The following is an 18,257-nucleotide window of genomic DNA, read 5'->3' as shown; positions in this document are numbered from 1 at the left end:
AATGGTGAGGCTCGAGGGCCTCTTTTATTAAAAAATACATAAAGCACACTATTATTGGTGTTAATTACTTGTTGAAAACAATAGTTTCCAAAATCGCATTTCATGTCAGTTCATTATCCCGGACACATGTATGTGACGGCTCAGATACATCACATACATGTATCGTGAGTTAGATTAGATTTAATTTAATCCTGATATACTGTATCCAAAGTATAATCTGCATGTATCTGAGATATATCAGCTCTCTTACTCATTTTTCTCCCTCTCTCGTCTCTCTCCTTCTTTGTATATGTATTTAATAATGTATCTAAATTTCACAATTTCATGTATTTGTTTATTCAGTATCAATTTCATGTATTTGTGTATTCAAAATCAATTTCATAAAATGTATTCGGTATCAAATATTAGTGTGTTCAGTATCGGATATAATGTATCTAGAGCAAACTTGGACCGTGTATCTGGTATATATATATATATATATATATATATATATATATATATATGGTATCAAATATACATTGTTACACTCATCAATTACCTCTAAGTGTCATCAACACCGAACAGAAAATGGGAAAGAGAGAAAGAGGGAGAGAGTAGGAGATATCTAATTAGGTTGTTTTTCCCTAAAGAAAAATAAATCAGATATTTAAAAAGCCCGATCCAAAACATGACCCTACCCCAAAGAAAAAAGGAAAGTAACTAAAACTAAACAAAAGACAAATGAATCACAGAAAAGAAAAATGGACAACTAAAGTGTCGGATGTATCGAAGTTATCTCTCACTTCGTTTACATCGACAACAACCAGAGAAAATAAGGAGTTCTTCTCTTGGTAATGTCAATGGTGTTGACAAAGGCCAGGTCCGGTGATTTTTGTTGTTTTATGGCCCCCGACAGTGCTAACCAGGTAAGATATAAACATCATTGAGTGTTGAGTTCTCATTAATATTGAAGATGTTAAGTTTTAATTTCCCATGTGAAATTTGTGTTAGATTTTCTCTATTGTTAGGCTGGCTTCATGTCAAGTCACCCAAATCTCTCATCAGATGTTATGGTATCTGATTCTAAGATGAAGAACTTCTTCAGAAATAGAGAAAAACAACACGATAAAAGGGTTCACGCTGAAAAGTTAATTGATAATCCAAGAAGGATATGGTAAGACGTATTTAGATTGTTCAATGGTAGTATTTTATGTTTTGAATTCAATCAAGTTGTAAAATAAAAGTCTGCAAAAGTTATCGCAAGTTGCTTTCATAATTATTCAGAAATATGGGTCAAATGTCCTAGAGCTTTTCTCTCAATATATGAAGAGTTAGAAGGCCCACAACCTATAAAATTGAAGGTCTATGAGTTTAGTATCCAATGCATTAAACATTTTGTCCATACAACTTCAAAATACATAGATATTTGAATTCTTATGAGACTGCACAATGAGGGCTACATCTCGAGCTTGTCGTTTTGTTATAGTTTTCTCTGTAGATTGTGCCACGTAGCTCCGTAGAGATTGTGGAAGTAGGGGTTTGGCTGTATTTTGAGTTAGTGGAAGTTTGTGTGTATAACGAGTATTTTACTGGTGCTAGTAAAAGTAATATTACAGCGTGAATTCGATAGGAAAAGGTATGTTAAGGCTAAATCTTTTTCGTCAAGTTTCTTTATTGTATAGGTAATATGACTTGTTCTTTATCACCATAATTGTAAGACCTTAGAAGTTGGAAAGTCGAAGCAATGAAAAGTTGTAAAAAGTCTCTTGTTACAGCTTTCTACGAGCTGACCTACAAGATGTAGGAAGACTTACGGTCTGTAGGAGAGTCTTATAGGTAAGGTCCTGAGGTTGGGAAATATGCTAAGTATGGTTCGATCTATGAGTGTCTTTTACAGACCATATAAGTCTTGAGGGGTTGGCAATTTCCAGTAGCCAAGGTTAGGTTCCACGAATAGCCCTACGGACTATAGAAAGTTCTATGGGTCGTAGGATGGCCCGTAGAGTGAGGATCAGAGATTATATTTTTGGGAGTTTTTGGAGTTGTATAAGACAAGAGGGTTAACTACCCATAAGGTCTTTGACAACCAGTAGACAAGGGTCGTAGGATTGAAGTGTCAATTCTAGTAGCCTCAGTTTTGGTGTACAGTTTCTACGGACCAAAGGCACGGACTGTAAGAGGTCGTACGGATCGAGGTCTTGTCCATAGGGTCAGTCGGACAAATTTAATCTAGGGTTAGTTTGGACATTACCTTTCATTTAATACCAAAACTACATCATTTTAGATTATTTCCTCCTACTTATATCTACCAAAATCCTTCAAACTTCCCCTATTCTCTCAAAATCTTTCAAATTTCCTAAGACACGCAAGGGTTCTATCTCAAATCTTTTTCCTCAATCCAAACTAGGGTTCGTAGAAGTCAAGTCTCCTCTTAATCTTTTAGGCCCGATTTTAGTAAGATATGTGGAAAATTTATCCACATATCTTCTTCCATCCATGGTGTCCCAAATAAGCTCCATTTTTACTATCACGATCCGACCTAGGACCTAGTTATAATACGGTGATTAAAATCTCAAAGGACCCCAACCAAGCCTCTTAGCATACCATTCAAGAGCATACATACATAAGGTAAATGAAGTAAATAAACAAGAATTAAGATACAGAAGCATAATCTCAATATAGAACATAAGTCTCAAAATGCGGAATAAGAGACAAAATAGACTCCAATGAACATCTACCATGCCTCTACTAGTCTAGCTAGGGGCGTAAGTTAATCTCCTAGCTCACCCAATATAAAAGGTAAAAGAAGTCATAAACTCATAAGAAATAAAATGTGTTATCCTTAGAACATGAGAACTCACTAACAATATAAAAGTGTTAAGTCTAGCTACGAGCGGGAGGAGGATGAACGTGATCGTCGGTCCCTACATTATGATATGTAGGCAAAAAGTATGCGTTAGTACATGAAATGCACTAAGTTTGTGAGAATATGCATGAACAATAAACATAGGACTTAATCAATATGAATCATGGGATGCAAGATCAATATCTTTACAACATGGGTAAAGTCATGAAAACATTTATCTTATTGGTTAATGCATCAAAAGATTCTCATAATCATCATAAGAACTTATGACTCAACTGAAACTATGTGGGATTGGACCTTTAACGAACATATAAGACATTGTGAGCTAATATATAGAATTTGATGACTCATGCATTGAGACAGGGTAGGCTACCTTGCCAGGGCATACTCCATTAAGTAACTCTTTTAACTGGGATATGTGGATCCACTAGCTTTGCTATATTGTCATATGTAAACCTACGCGGGCAACGTAGTTTGGGACTAAAGGTTGCTACTAGAATTTCCTTAGGTAACTAACTGTGTTATTGGATCGAACCCCACCTAAAATTCCTCTCTGTGCATATTTATTATCCCAACGGAACTCATAAAACATGATCATAAACATCATAGGGAAAGATAATAACTACTATCAATCCATCTTTATAAGACAACATAAGAATAGCTCATCTCAAAAATTATAGGATTAGCTCACTATCATATATCTCATATAATGTGGGTATAGGTTTTCCATCATTACATATCTTTGATCATAAACATCTTTAGGTACTTAGCTTGCCCTATCATTAACTTTGCTTGAAACTTCATATAATCATCATTTATAAACTTCTTTGCATAAATCATCTTTAACTAATACATAAAGCTTTCATAAAATATAACTTGAAATTCATGATCATATCTCATAAATTATACTTGAAACTAGTATATAGCATGGGTCATTGAAATTCAACTTTGAAATCATGCAATATGATGTAAATTATGCATACTTAAACTACTATCATTGAATTATATCATAATTAAGAAGACCCAATGCAAATCATGAAATTAGGGCTTTTAATTGAAGAAATCACAATAGGAATTAAGAAGAAATATTTGGGATTCCATGGGTGAAAGGTACCCATGGATGAAGTCCCATATACCTTGACCTTGATGAGCCCTAAATTGAAGAGAATGGAAGCTTGACCTTAAAGGAATCTCTTGAATTGCTTATGGAAAAAGAAGACCTTTGAGAAAAAACTTGGAAGAGAAGGTTTTGTGATTTTGGGAATCATGGAGAGAATAAGAGGGTTAGAAGACTTTAGGGTAGTTAATAGGTACGAATCTAGTCCCAAAAATCATCCACATTCATTAATGAAAGTATAGGGAATGACTAAAATACCCTTCATTAAAATTGAATCTGAAACCCAAAATGGACCCTCACCACGGACCGTTATGGGCACTATGGTCCATGGCCCTCTCTGTGGTGAGGGACTTATGATTTTGAAGAAGAGAGTTTTTTAAGGCGGCCCACCATAAGACCCATCACGGTCCGTTATGGGTACCACGGTCTGTGGTGGTCCTCCGTGGTGGTAGACTTGGACTTGAAATCCTTGGGGTTGCAGGGAAGATTTCAGGACTTCTTCCATGAAGACCTTCATAATCTGTGGAGGACATTACGGTCTATTAACATAGGTCGTGAAAGTCATCCTGACAGGAGGCCTGTAGAGGGGCTCACTATGGAGGCCATTATGGACCGTGGTCCTCACTACGGCTCGTGGTGGCCTCTCGTGGTCGCCACCTCAGGAACTCAAATGGCTGGCATGGAGCATGATGGCTCCTTTATGGCTTATGGTCTCCTTCACGGGCCGTAGTAGGTCCCGTGAAGACTACCTGGTGCAAAAAACTAAGGGGTTTTTTCTGAGAAATCACATTTTTTCCTTATTTTTTGACTTTATACCTCCGGGATCTTACAATATCTCCCCCTCGGGAACATTCGTCCTCGAATAGGGCATAAGCAAGCATGAATGGAATAGCAAAGGAACATAGCAGCTTAACATACATGCAAAACATCTCGAAAATGCATAAAATATGAAGTCTTTAATCCCAAGCTAAAACATGACTTTAAAACCCATTTCATGAATATGAATGCATATGAAACTATGAGAACAACAACTAAAACATATGATTTGGGCTGATTGGATCATGAAGGAATTAAATACCTCAACTAAGCACAGTAGGAAAAAGATGAGGATATTGGGACATCATATCGTCTTTGACTTCCCATGTAGCACCCTCAACCTCTTGATTCCTCCATAAGACTTTAACTAAAGCTATTTCTTTGTTCCTCAACTTTTTAACTTGCCGATCCAAGATCTTAACCGGAACCTCCTAATATGAAAGACTCTCTTTAACTTCAATGTTGTCCAATGGCACGATGGATCTATGACCACCAACAAACTTTCTCAATAAAGATACATGGATCACCGGATACACCAATTCCAAATCACAAGGCAAATTCAACTCATAAGCCACCTTACCAATTGCCTCAAAATCTGATATGGCCCAATATAGCGGGGAGTTAGCTTCATTTTCTTACCAAAATGCATCACACCCTTCATGGGTGAAATTTTCAAGTTTGCCCTATCATTAACCTCAAATTTAAGTTTCCTTCTCCTCACATTCGAATAGAATTTTTATCGGCTTTGGGCTATTTTAATCTTTCTCTAATGAGTCTAACCTTTTCCATAGCCTTAAATACCAACTCGGGTCTTATAAAAGCAACTTCTCCTACTTCGAACCAACCAATAGAGATCTACACCACCTACCATACAATGCCTCAAATTGAGTCATCTCAATGCTTGAGTGATAATTGTTATTATAAGCAAACTCTATCAATGGCAAATGATCATTCCAATTTCCTTTAAAATCAATGATGCACGCTCTTAACATATCCTCTAATGTCTGAATGGTGCTCTCGGCCTGACCATTCGTCTGGGGTGAAAAGTTGTACTAAGTTTCACTTGAGTACTAAGGTCCTTTTGGAAAGATCTCCAAAACTAAGATATAAACTGAGTACCTCGATCTGAGATGATAGACAATGGAACACCATAAAACTTAACCAACTCTCGAATATATAATTTAGCATAATCTTCAATTGTATATGAAGTCTTAACAGGAAGAAAATGAGCCGACTTAGTCATTTGGTCAATAATCACCAAAATAGAATCATGTTTCCTACGGGTACGAGGCAAACCATTAATGAAGTTCATATTCAAGGCTTCCCATTTTCAAATAGGAATATTAAAGTCTTGAGTCAAACCTCTCGGTTTTTGATACTCAACCTTCACTTATTGATAGTTAGGACACTTAGCCATGAATTCTACAATATTTCTCTTCATACCATTCTACCAATACACTTCCCTTAAATCTCAATACATCTTTGTGGAATCTGGATGAATAGAATATCGTGAACTATGAGCTTCAGAAAATATCATATCTTTATAAGACATCAACATTTGGAACAAATAATCAACTTTGATATCTCAAAACATCGTCTCCCCATTGAGAGAAAGCCTCAATGGCTTTTTCGGCAACCGTTTTCTTCAATTCAACCAAAGCGGGATCACTATCTTGTTTTGCCTTTACATTTACCACAAGAGATGATTCGGAACCATTTTGCACAATAACAACACCATCCTCGGAATCAACCAATCAAATATCCAAATGGTCTAATCTTTGCATATTCCGAACTAGTTTTTTTTTCTCATCCTCAATGTGTGCAACACTATTCATGAATAACCTATTAAGAGTGTCGGCAACCACATTTTCCTTACCCGGATGGTATAGCACACTCATATTATAATCCTTCAACAACTCAAGCCATCTCCTTTCAAAGATTAAAGTCCTTTTGAGTGAACACATATTACAAAATCTTGTGATCAGTGAATGCATCCACATGGACACCATAGAGATAGCATCTCCACAACTTTAAAGCAAATACCACAGCCACCAACTCCAAGTCATGAGTCGGGAAATTCTTCTCATTTGCCTTGATTTTCCTTGAAGCATAAGATATCACCTTACCATTTTCATTAGAACACAATGAAGAACAACTCGTGAAGCATCATAATACACAATGAACCCATTAGAACCTTTCGATAAAGTCAACACCGAAGCGGAGGGAAGCCTATCCTTGAACTCTTGAAAGTTTTTCTCACATGCCTCGGACAATTGGAATTTTACTTTCTTTTGAGTCAAAGTAGCCAAAGGCGGTGCAATAGAAGAGAAACCTTTCACAAACCTTCTATAACCGGCTAAGCCCAATAAACTTTGAATATCGAAAGGAGTCAACGGTCTAGGCCAATTCTTAACTGCCCCGATCTTCTTTGGATCAACCATAATTCCTTTACTAGAAATGGTGTGACCAAGGAACGCAACCGATCTTAGCCAAAATTCACACTTAGTAAGATTTGCATACAACTGACGATCCTTGAGAATTTGTAATACAATCCTCAAATGATTGGCATGCTATTCCTCACTCCGAGATTACATTAAAATATCATTAATAAAGACAATGACAACCATATCCAAATATTGCTTAAACATCATGTTCATTAAATCCATAAAAGCTGCAGGGGCATTCGTTAGTCCAAAAAACATAACTAAAAATTCATAGTGACCATATCGAGTTCTAAAAGTCATCTTCGGAATGTCACACTCCCTTACTTGGAGTTGATGATAACCCAATCAAAGATCAATCTTTGATAAGTAGCTTGTTCTTTAAAGTTGATCGAACAAGTCACCAATCCTTGGAATGAATACTTATTCTTAATCGTGACTTTGTTTAATTTTTGATAATCAATACACATACGGAGAGAACCATCTTTCTTTCTAATAAAGAGAACCGGAAAACCCTTTAAAGAGATACTCGGTATAATGAAACTCTTATCTAGCAAATCCTTTAACTGAATCTTTAATTCTTTCAACTCTATCGGGGCCATTCGATAAGGAGGAATAGAGATAGGCTGAATATCTAGGAGAAGATCAATATCAAAGTCTATTTTCCTTTCAGGAGGAATGCTAGGGAGATTATTAGGGAATACTTCCTGAAACTCATTAACAACTAAAACTAACTCAAGATAGGAGTTTTGGAGTTAGTATCTCTAACTCGAACTAGATGATAGATGGCCCTTTAGAAATTATTTTTCGAGCTTTAAGGCATGAGATAAATTGACCCTTGAATACAAAATTACTACATTTTCATTCTAGGACTGCCTCATTAGGAAACTGAAACTTAACCACATGGGTTCTACAACATATAGAGGCATAACATGCATGAAGATAATCCATACTGAGAATAACATCAAAATCGGTCATATCAAGCTCTAAGAGATCAACGGTGGTGACTTTATGAAAAACTAAAATTAAACAATTTCTATAAACTCTTTTAGCCACAGCCGAATCACCAACTGGAGTATGGACCCGAAAAGGCTCTAGCAAGATCTCAGGACTAACAATAAGTCTCATAGCAAGATAAGGAGTAACAAATAATAGAGAAGCACCTGGATCTAATAATGCATAAACATCAAGTCAAAGACTTTCAACATACTAGTCACAACATCGGGGGAATCCTCTAACTCCTGTCTAGTCTAAAAGGCATAAATCTATTTTGGCGCTGACCGCCTCCCAAAGTAGTAGCACGCTGATTCAAATGATTGGTAGTCTGAGTCTGAACCTGGGGTTTAGCCCCACTCCTACACTCCCTTGCATGATGACTGTGCTTTCCACACTTGAAACACACATCCAATCTAGCTAAACACTCTCCCTTATGGTTTTTCCCACATTTCTTACATGGAGGGATAACTTGACCACCCGAAGCCCTACCTTGTGCCTTAGGATTTGGCATATTATTATTCTTAAATTTTGGGGCTGGAGTGTTTGAAGAGCCTTGTCCTTGGAACTTTTGACCTTGTTGGAAATAACCATCACTACCGTCGGATTTATTGCGAGAAAACCCACATTCAATATGAGCCCTCTTGGATTCTCTTACATTTCTCTCCTTAAGCTTCTCTCCTTTAATATGCTCGGCATAAGTAATGAGTCTAGAGATGTCCATCTCCTTAGTAAGCATAACAGTTTGGTATTCTTTCATAACCAAGTCCGACTCACCCAAAATAAACTTACTCATTCAGACACAAGAGTCGGCTACCAAAGAAGGAACATACTTGGAAAACTTTGTGAACTTGAGGGCATACTCTCTCACACTCATGTTTCCTTGCTTGATGTTGATAAATTCCGACACTTTTGCCTCTATTAAGTCAAGTAGGAAGAAGTGATCAAGAAATGTGACTTTGAGCTTTTCCTAACCTATGGGACACTCTTCAACCCTTTCAGTTTTCCATTAGTTGTACCACACTTGAGTGACACCTTTAAGTTGGTAGGTCATCAATTTCGCCTTCTCCTCTGAAGATACTCCCATAATATCAATAATTTTGTACAATTCATTAATAAAGTCTTGAGAATCCTCATCAACCTTGGATCTATGAAACTCGAGTTGGTTCATCCTTGTGAAGTCACTAACCCTTGAAGCAGGTGTAGACATATTTAGAGAAACAACAACTCCTAAATTCACTTGAGTAGTCACGACTTGGGCTAGCATCTCGGAACTCTACATTAGTCACTTGTTCATTCAAAGGGGCATTCGGAGCTCGTGGCTCCTCTTTAACATTCCTTCAGAAGGGAGCTCTTCGTGGAGGTATGATTCTGTAATCGCAAAGAAAAAATATTAAAGGACGAAACCTTATAATTCAACTCTATAGCACGATGAGATCATGAAAGAAGTGAAGTATTTCCTAAGATGCCTTATAGCCTCCTATTCATAGATATGGCACACTTCACGTGGTTGAACAAGACTCTAATTGACGCGGCATGTTAAACTCCCTAGGATATTTAAACCTTCGGCTATGATATCAAATTTTTCATGACCCTACCTAAGGCCTAGTCGTAACACAATGATTTGAATCTCGAAAGATCCCAACCAAGCCTCTTAGCATAATATTCGAGAGCATACATCCATAAGGTAAATAAAGTGAATAAACAAGAATCAAGATGTGGAAGCATAATTTCAATATAGAACATAAGTCTCAAAATGTAGAATAAGAGACAACATATAATCCTATGAACATCTAACATACCTCTACTAGTCTAGATGGGGGCGTAAGACAATCTTCTAGTTCACCCAATATAAAAAGTAAAAGAAGTCATAAACTCATAAGAAATAAAATGTCTCATCCTCAAAATATAAGGACTCACCAACAGTGTGCTAACTCTAGCCACGAGCAAGAGAAGGATGAACGTGATCGTCGGTCCCTATATTATGATACAATATAGGTAAAAAGTATGTGTTAGTACATGAAATACACTAAGTTTGTAAGAATATACATGAACAATAAACGTAGGACATAATCAATATGAATAATGAGATGCAAGACCAATATCTTTAAAATATGAGTAACATCATGAAAACATTTATCTCATTGGTTAATGCATCAAAAGAATCTCATAATCATCATAAGAACTCATAACTCAAATGAAACTATGTGAGATTGGACCTTTAACGAACATATAAGACCATGTGAGTTAATACATGGAATCCGATGACTCCTGCACCGAGATATGAGAGGCTACCTTTCCAGGGCATACTTCATTAAGTAACTCTTTTAACTGGACTATGCGGATCCACTAGCTTTGCCATATTAGCTTATTTAAACCTACGCAGGTAACATAGTTTGGGATGAAAGGTTGCTACTAGAATTTTCTTAGGTAACTAACTGTGTTATCGGATCGAACCCCACCTAAAATTCCTCTTTGTGCGTATTTATTATCCCAACGGAACTCATAAAATATGATCATAAACATCATAGGGAAAGATAATAACTACTATCAATCCATCTTTATAAGACAACATAAGAATAGCTCATCTCGAAAATTATAGGATTAGCTCACTATCATATATCTCATGCAATGTGGGTGTAGGTCTTCTATCATTACATATCTTTAATCATAAACATCTTTAGAGACTTAGCTTGCCCTATCATTAACTTTGCTTGAAATATCATATAATCGTTATTCATAAACTTCTTTGTATAAAGCATCTTTAACTCATACATAAAGCTTTTATAGAATATAACTTGAAATTCATAATTATATCTCATAAATTATACTTGAAACTAGTATATAGCATGGGTCATTGAAATTCAACTTTGAAATCATGCAATATGATGTGAATTATGTATAATTAAACTAATATAATTGAATTATATGATAATTAAGAAGACCCAGTGCAAATCATGAAATTAGGGCTTTTAATTGAAGAAATTACAACAGAAATTCAGAAGAAATCTTTGGGATACCATGGGTAAAAGGTACCCATGGATGAAGTCCCACATACATTGACTTTGATGAGCCCTAAATTTAAGAGAATAGAAGCTTGACCTTAAACGAATCCCTTGAATTGCTTGAGGAAGAAGAAGACCTTTGAGATAAAACTTGGGAGAGAAGGTTTTGTTATTTTGGGAATCATGGAGAGAATATGAGGGTTCAAAGACTTTAGGATAGTTAATAGGTAAGAATCTAGTCCCCAAAACCATCCACATTCATTAATAAAAGTATAAGAAATGACCAAAATAACTTTTATTAAAACTGAATCCGAAACCCAAAATAGACCCTCACCACGAACTATTATGGGCACTATGGTCCGTGATTCCCTCCATTGTAAGGGACTTATGATTTTGAAGAAGAGAGTTTTGGAAGGCTGCCCACCACGAGACTCACCACAGCCCGTTATGGGCACCACTTTCCGTAGTGGTCCTTCGTGGTGCTAGACTTATAGTTGAAATCCTTGTGGTTGCATGAAAGGTTTTAGGACTTCTTCCACAGAGACCTTCACTTTCTGTAGAGGAAAATACGGTCCATTAACATAGTCATCCTGATAGGAGGCCTGCAGAGGTGCTCACCATGGAGGCCATTACGGATCGTGGTCCTCACTACGGCTCGTGGTCGTTAACTCAGGAACCCAAATAGTTGGGATAGAATGCAATGGATCATTTACGCCCCGTGGTCCTCTTTACGGGTCTAGCAGGTCACGTGAAAACCACCTAGTGCCAAAACCTGAGGGTTTTTTCTGAGAAATCATCTTCCGATCCTCATTTTTTGACTTTCCAACCTCTTGGATCTTGCAATATCTCTCCTTGAGAATATTCATCCTCGAATGGAGCTCAAGATAACATGAATGGAATAGAAAAATAACATATCAGCCCAACATGCATGCAAAACATCTAAAAAATGCACAAAAAATTAAAATTTTAATCTCAAGCTAAAACTTGACTTTAAAACCCATTTCATGAATATGAATGCATATGAAACTATAAGAACAACTCAAACATATGATTTGAGCTGATTGGATCATGAAGGAACTAAATCTTTAATTTTAACTAGGCACAGAAGGAAAGAGATGAGGATATTGGGACATCATTTCGGCTTCGGCTTCCCTTGTAGCACCCTCAAACTCTTGGTTCCTCCATGACACTTTAATTGAAGTTATGTTTTTGTTCCTCAACTTTGTAACTTGCTGATCATAGATGTCAATCGTAACCTCCTCATATAAAAGACTTTTTTTAACTTTAATGTTGTTCAATGGCACGATAGAGCTAGCACCACCAACAAACTTCCTTAATAAAGACATCATAGAAACATCGAGACCCACTATTGCCCGTTATCCGTGGTAGTCCTTTGTAGTTGTAGACTCAGACTTGAAATCCTTAGGGTTATAGGGAATATTTTAGGACTTCCTCCATGGATACTTTAATGGTCCATGGAGAACAATATGGTCTATTAACATGAGTCGTGAAACTTATCCTAACATGAGGCTTGCAAAGGGGCTCACCACGAAGGCCATTACGGATCATGGTCCTCACTACCTCTCATGGTGGCCCTTTATGGTCGCCACCTCAAGAACCAAAATGGCTGGCATGGACCATAGTGGCTCTTTCACAGCCTGTGCCAAATGCTGAGGTTTATTTTATGAGAAATCGCCTTTTGATCCTCATTTTTTGACTTTCCAACTTTAGGGATCTTACATTTACTTTATGATTTCTCCCAAAACCTTAGGTAATTTTGATGGATCTTGCATTGGGTTCTTTCAATTATACTTTTGTTCAATCTTAATAATCTTATTATTCATAGAATGATCTTAATTACATGATTTTGATGATTTTTATATTGATGTACCGTGGATGTACTATATTTTTAATACTTTAAACTTGAGAATTTGCATGTCTTTTAAGTGTTTGTTAGCATATTTGATGTTAGTTATGCTTATTTTGTAGGAAACTAAGTCAGAGAATTGGTTGAGGAATCATAGCATTGAAGGAAGAAGTTTTTGGAGATTATGAGTCAACTCTACGACTTGTAGTTACTTCTACGGGTCGTAGGTATCAATCGTGTAAAGCAGAGATAGAGAAATGCAGTTAAAGTGAAGTTGACATATAGATTCTATAACTCGTTATTAGTCCTATGTGTCGTCATTTGAAGTCGTTAATTTAAAGTGAAAGACTGAAGATAAAGTGAAGAAGATGAGTCAAATGTATGGCTCGTTCACATTCCTACAAGTCATAGAACACATTCGTAGCTAAAGTTATTGATGATAAAGTAAGGGCAGTGTCTACGACTCCAGTTGACGAGTCGCCCTAAGAGTTACGAGCCATGGAAAGTGTTCGTGAAGAAGAATAGTTCCTCAGTGCAATGTGAATGATTACGAGCTGGGTTTATGACACGTCAAAATGTGTACGATCCATAGAAATGAGCCGTAGATCCGGACCAACTTAAATTTCCTATGTTCTCCAAAATTATATTTACTGAGGATTATTTATCTATAAATACACTTCTTAGGCTTAGTTTACTTTATGCATATTTTTGGGTTTGAGAAGAGAACTTGAACTACTTTTGGGCTTTTATTCTTGAATTTTGATTTTTGTTATCGATATTTTATTCTTAAATTTTATTGAAGATTTTAGATTCTCAAAAAATTACTATTGTAAGTTCATGATTGCTTTAAACCCAAATATTATTGATTATAATCACATAGTTATGAGTAGTTAATTCCACAACTAGGGTTGTGGAAACTATGAAGAATTAATAACTTAGAACTGTAATTCTTGAATAGTGTGCATGTATGTATTGTTTTTCCTTCGTTTTGATTGCTTTTTAATGGTAGCCAATGTTAGAACTTGCCTTATCCTTCCTTGTCGGATCAAGAAGGTAATAGATGGGAAAAGAGATTAAACAACGAGATTTGGGGCTAATCATCCTCATCTAATTAACTTGAATGGATTAAGGGATAGTTAAATCTAGGATCATTAGTAAGAGTTAATAAAGCATACACTCGTAGATGGATCAAGTTGCATAGTAAAATTCACTTATTTGCTGGATCAAGGTCTTAGGTGAAATTAACTTACCGATTCTACATGTAACACACTAGGAAAGAATTACTAATAAAAAAGGGTCTACTTAGTTAATGATTCATAGGGAACACATAAAACCCTAGTTTCACTTCATATTGATTTAAACCACATTACGCCGTACTTTTTCTCGTTATGCTTGTTATTTGATCTGTTCATTAGTTTTATAAAAATCACCCTTTCTTTACGGAAATAAATTGATTACTAAAGTAAATAATAAATAATTAATCTAAAGTCTAAATCATATTCCTCGTGGGATTGACCCTAACCTTCGTTAGGTTTTATATTTGATCAATGATCGCTTTATACTTCTTTAGGAAGGTATAATTTGAGCGTATAACATATGAACCCAAGAATTATGCCTACTTCATGAATATGAAGTATGATTGAGGTTTTGTATGCATCATGAATTTATGAATTTTGATTTCAAGGATGCTTTTAGATAAAGTATCAATATGACATTATGAAACTAAGGTTTGCTTCGAAATGGAAGTTAAGTGTGATTTTATATGAAAAACTTATCATGATCTAGAGACTTTTAATTAAGTGTCTCTTATGCCTTTATTGGGTTGAGGTTCATGATATGATTTAAGGAGATATTCTTCTGATTTTCAAAGTATCTATAACAAAATTGGCCTTATAAGCTTATTATCATTTTCCATCACTACTCTATAATTATGATTGATATTCTTGTTGAGATTTTACTTAGTACCTAGTGGACTAGGAGCAATCACCTAGATCTCATAACTACGTGCCACCGTAAGATGTTCTAAATAGATAGTCTAAGCTTAAGCTAGTGGATCCACAAATAGCTCATGTAAATGGTCATTTCTTTTATCAAGTGGAACAACCTCTTTTCAATGTGAAGAAGACGTTGGACTTCATGATATAACTCTCATGGTTTATATCGGTTAACAGTATCTCTCATAGAGTTTTATGACTCCTCTATGCTATGTTTACTTGATGAATTTCTTACGAGTTTGTAGTGACCATGTCTTATGATTCAAATAATGCTTTAAAAGGTTTTTACTATATTTAGCTTGGTTATTGCACTATTATGATTTACGTCATGTATTATTTATTCTTCATACTCAATACATTCTATAGTATTAATGGATATTCTATTTCTTATATTATCTCATAATATAGGTCATGATGCTCTCACTCACTCTCGTGGCTAGTACATGTTTCGATTATAATTGCTTGCTTTGGTGAGTCCTCAGGATTGGAGGGTGCAACCACTTATGTCATCTTTTATTTTCAAACTCATTTCACTTTTATATATTTTGGGTGAGTTAGGGCTTGTCTTATGTGCTCATCTATGTTAGTAGAGGCTTGTTGGACTAGACTAGTATGATTTCCTTTTTTTCCAAATATGATGTTTAGATTCTCTTTTATCGATTTCTACTTTTGAAACTTATCTTACGTATTTAAGTCTTACTCTTGATTATCATTCTATGCTATGCTAAGAGCCTTGTTTAGGATCTTATTCATCGTGTCTTGTCTAGGTCTAGCTTGGGTTGTGACAATAGTACTTATAGCCATATCAGTTGTTAATGGAGTTGGGTGTTGAAGGAATATCTATGTATTCATGTGAGCTTTCTTTATTGAGATTAGTCTTGTTTAGCGCTGCTACATTTTAAAATTGATATAAGAATCTTTTTGTATAAATTGTCATCGCTTAGTTGGCTATTGATAGCTTGTTACCTTTGATGCCTTAAGGGTATTGTAATTAGTTTCTTAGCACTTCATGTTGATATTGGAAGCAATATACTTAGTTTGGCGTAAAAATATGTGATTGCAACGCCTATAAACTACATAGCTTCCCTATGGGCCTTTGGCGTATCTTGACGCCTATAGAGCTAAAGAATTAGAGTTGAAATTTTATCTTTGGGTAAATAGCATCGTGGCTGCCTATTGAGTTATGATGGTAAGATTCTAGGTGTTTCACCTATTTATTAGTGACCTTATACTTTGATACATCATACAGATTGTTGTGCAATTCGCTTAAAAAGCCACCTTACTTGTTAATGAACTAGAAGATTGTTTGATGCCTACAATGGCTATCTCATTGGCTGTTAGTATTTAAGACTAAGCCTTTGAGCCATATACATATAAACATCCCTTTATTTGTTTCTTAGAAAGGCCACTAACAAATGTACCTCGCCTATGGGGCTATACTTTCCATATAAGAGTTGTATAATATCTAGAAAGACTATGCAGTTACAGGAGCCTAGAAGGATTAGATATATTTATAGGAGCCCAAAAGGCTCAAGATACAAATATATGAGCCAAGTGTAGTCAAGATATAGTAAATCTTAGAATGACATGGCTAGTTATCGTAGCCAAGTTAGTTGTAGCCTTACTCGATTATGTTAGCTGTTGTGGTTGATATAGACATTCCTCATTAGGATCTATATTTTGTTAGTAACGTCCCCGTATTTACGTAAGGTGTAATGGTTATTCATATAAGTTGTTTATAGTTACATTGCTTGCCTTCAGGCTATTAAATTTTTTGTTGTTGCCCTCGGCACTAGGGATTTAACTTGCCTTCGAGGCTATGTGTAGATTGTCTAAGGTGCTATTGAGATATGTATGTCTTTACAGGTTATACCTATTGCCTATGGGGTTACATCAATATCTAATTGCCTATTAAAATATAATGATTACTTTTGGTTCTATACACAAATTAGCTAAGGGGTTATACATAGACTTTCTAAGGGGTTATATATAGATTACCATCGAGGCTATATATAGATTACCTAAAAGAAAATATACAAATTATCTTTGGGGCTATATTCAAATTGCCTAAGGGGATATATATAGATTTTCTAAGAGGATATATACAAATTGCCTAAGGGGCTATATACAAATTGTCTAAGGGGTTATTAGGGCATAATGATTGCTTTCTGGGTTATACACATAGTGCCTACTGAGATGTAATGACATTCTATAGGTCTACAATATTACCATTAGGGGTATATAACTTAAATTGTACCTAACGAGCTTATGAGGGCTTAAGTAGGTCGTATTGTTTGATATTTGTACTTGATAAGCTTTTGCAGGGTGGGTTGGTTATTTTTCATTAGTGTTTGTTTGCTAGATTTAGGAGTAGGTCAATATGCTCATTTTATTCTTGACTTCCTTACCTAGTTACTTTCAGTACATTATGATATCTGTTAAGTTATTCTATTGTCTTTCATACTCGATACATCAGTTTGTAATGATGCCTCATTGCTTGGGGGTGTTGCATTCTTGCCTACAGGTCTTGAGATAGGTACACAAGCCTCCTTAGTTGTGTAGCTGAGTTCTAGGAGATTGGTTAGCTCTATTTCTTTTGAAGTTGCTAGATCTAGAGGTTTGCTAGTGTTTTATCATATTCAACTGATGGGTAGGTTGGGGCTTTGTCCTTGCCATATATATTACTCTTAGAGGCTTATTGACTTTGGCTTGAATAGATATGCATTATTGACTGTGTTGGCCTTGTTGTTTTGCCCTTTTGGCTCAACAGCCAGTTTGCCTTAATCATATATGATTGTATGTATTCAATTTATATGTTTCTAGATATTATGGTGGCTTTGACGGTCTATGTAAGATTTAGTTTCTGATCTCTATGAATTGTTAGGAGTAGCTGAGTTTACTAAAGATTATGTTGACAAGGGACTTGTCAACAGAAGACTTATTTTTAAGTTGAAATATACTTGCTTATTTTTTATTTTGTGGTTGGTATTACACTGGTAGCGTAGTTGTCCAGCAAGGGTCGACTCAGGATCAAGTGTGGCACCAAGTATTAATTACATCTCTAAATTGGGATGTGACATGTTACCATCCTCAAAATAGTTTCACTGAAGTGAATAAAATGTCAAAAAACCTGAAATAGTCCTCTAATATTTCCTTCCCAAAAGATTGAACCTTGTCTA

The sequence above is a fragment of the Solanum dulcamara genome, chromosome 5 (genome assembly GCF_947179165.1).
Source record: "Solanum dulcamara chromosome 5, daSolDulc1.2, whole genome shotgun sequence".
Classification (NCBI taxonomy): Eukaryota; Viridiplantae; Streptophyta; class Magnoliopsida; order Solanales; family Solanaceae; genus Solanum; species Solanum dulcamara.
The sequence above is the reverse complement of the archived record's forward strand: the minus strand, read 5'-3'. Positions refer to the sequence as shown.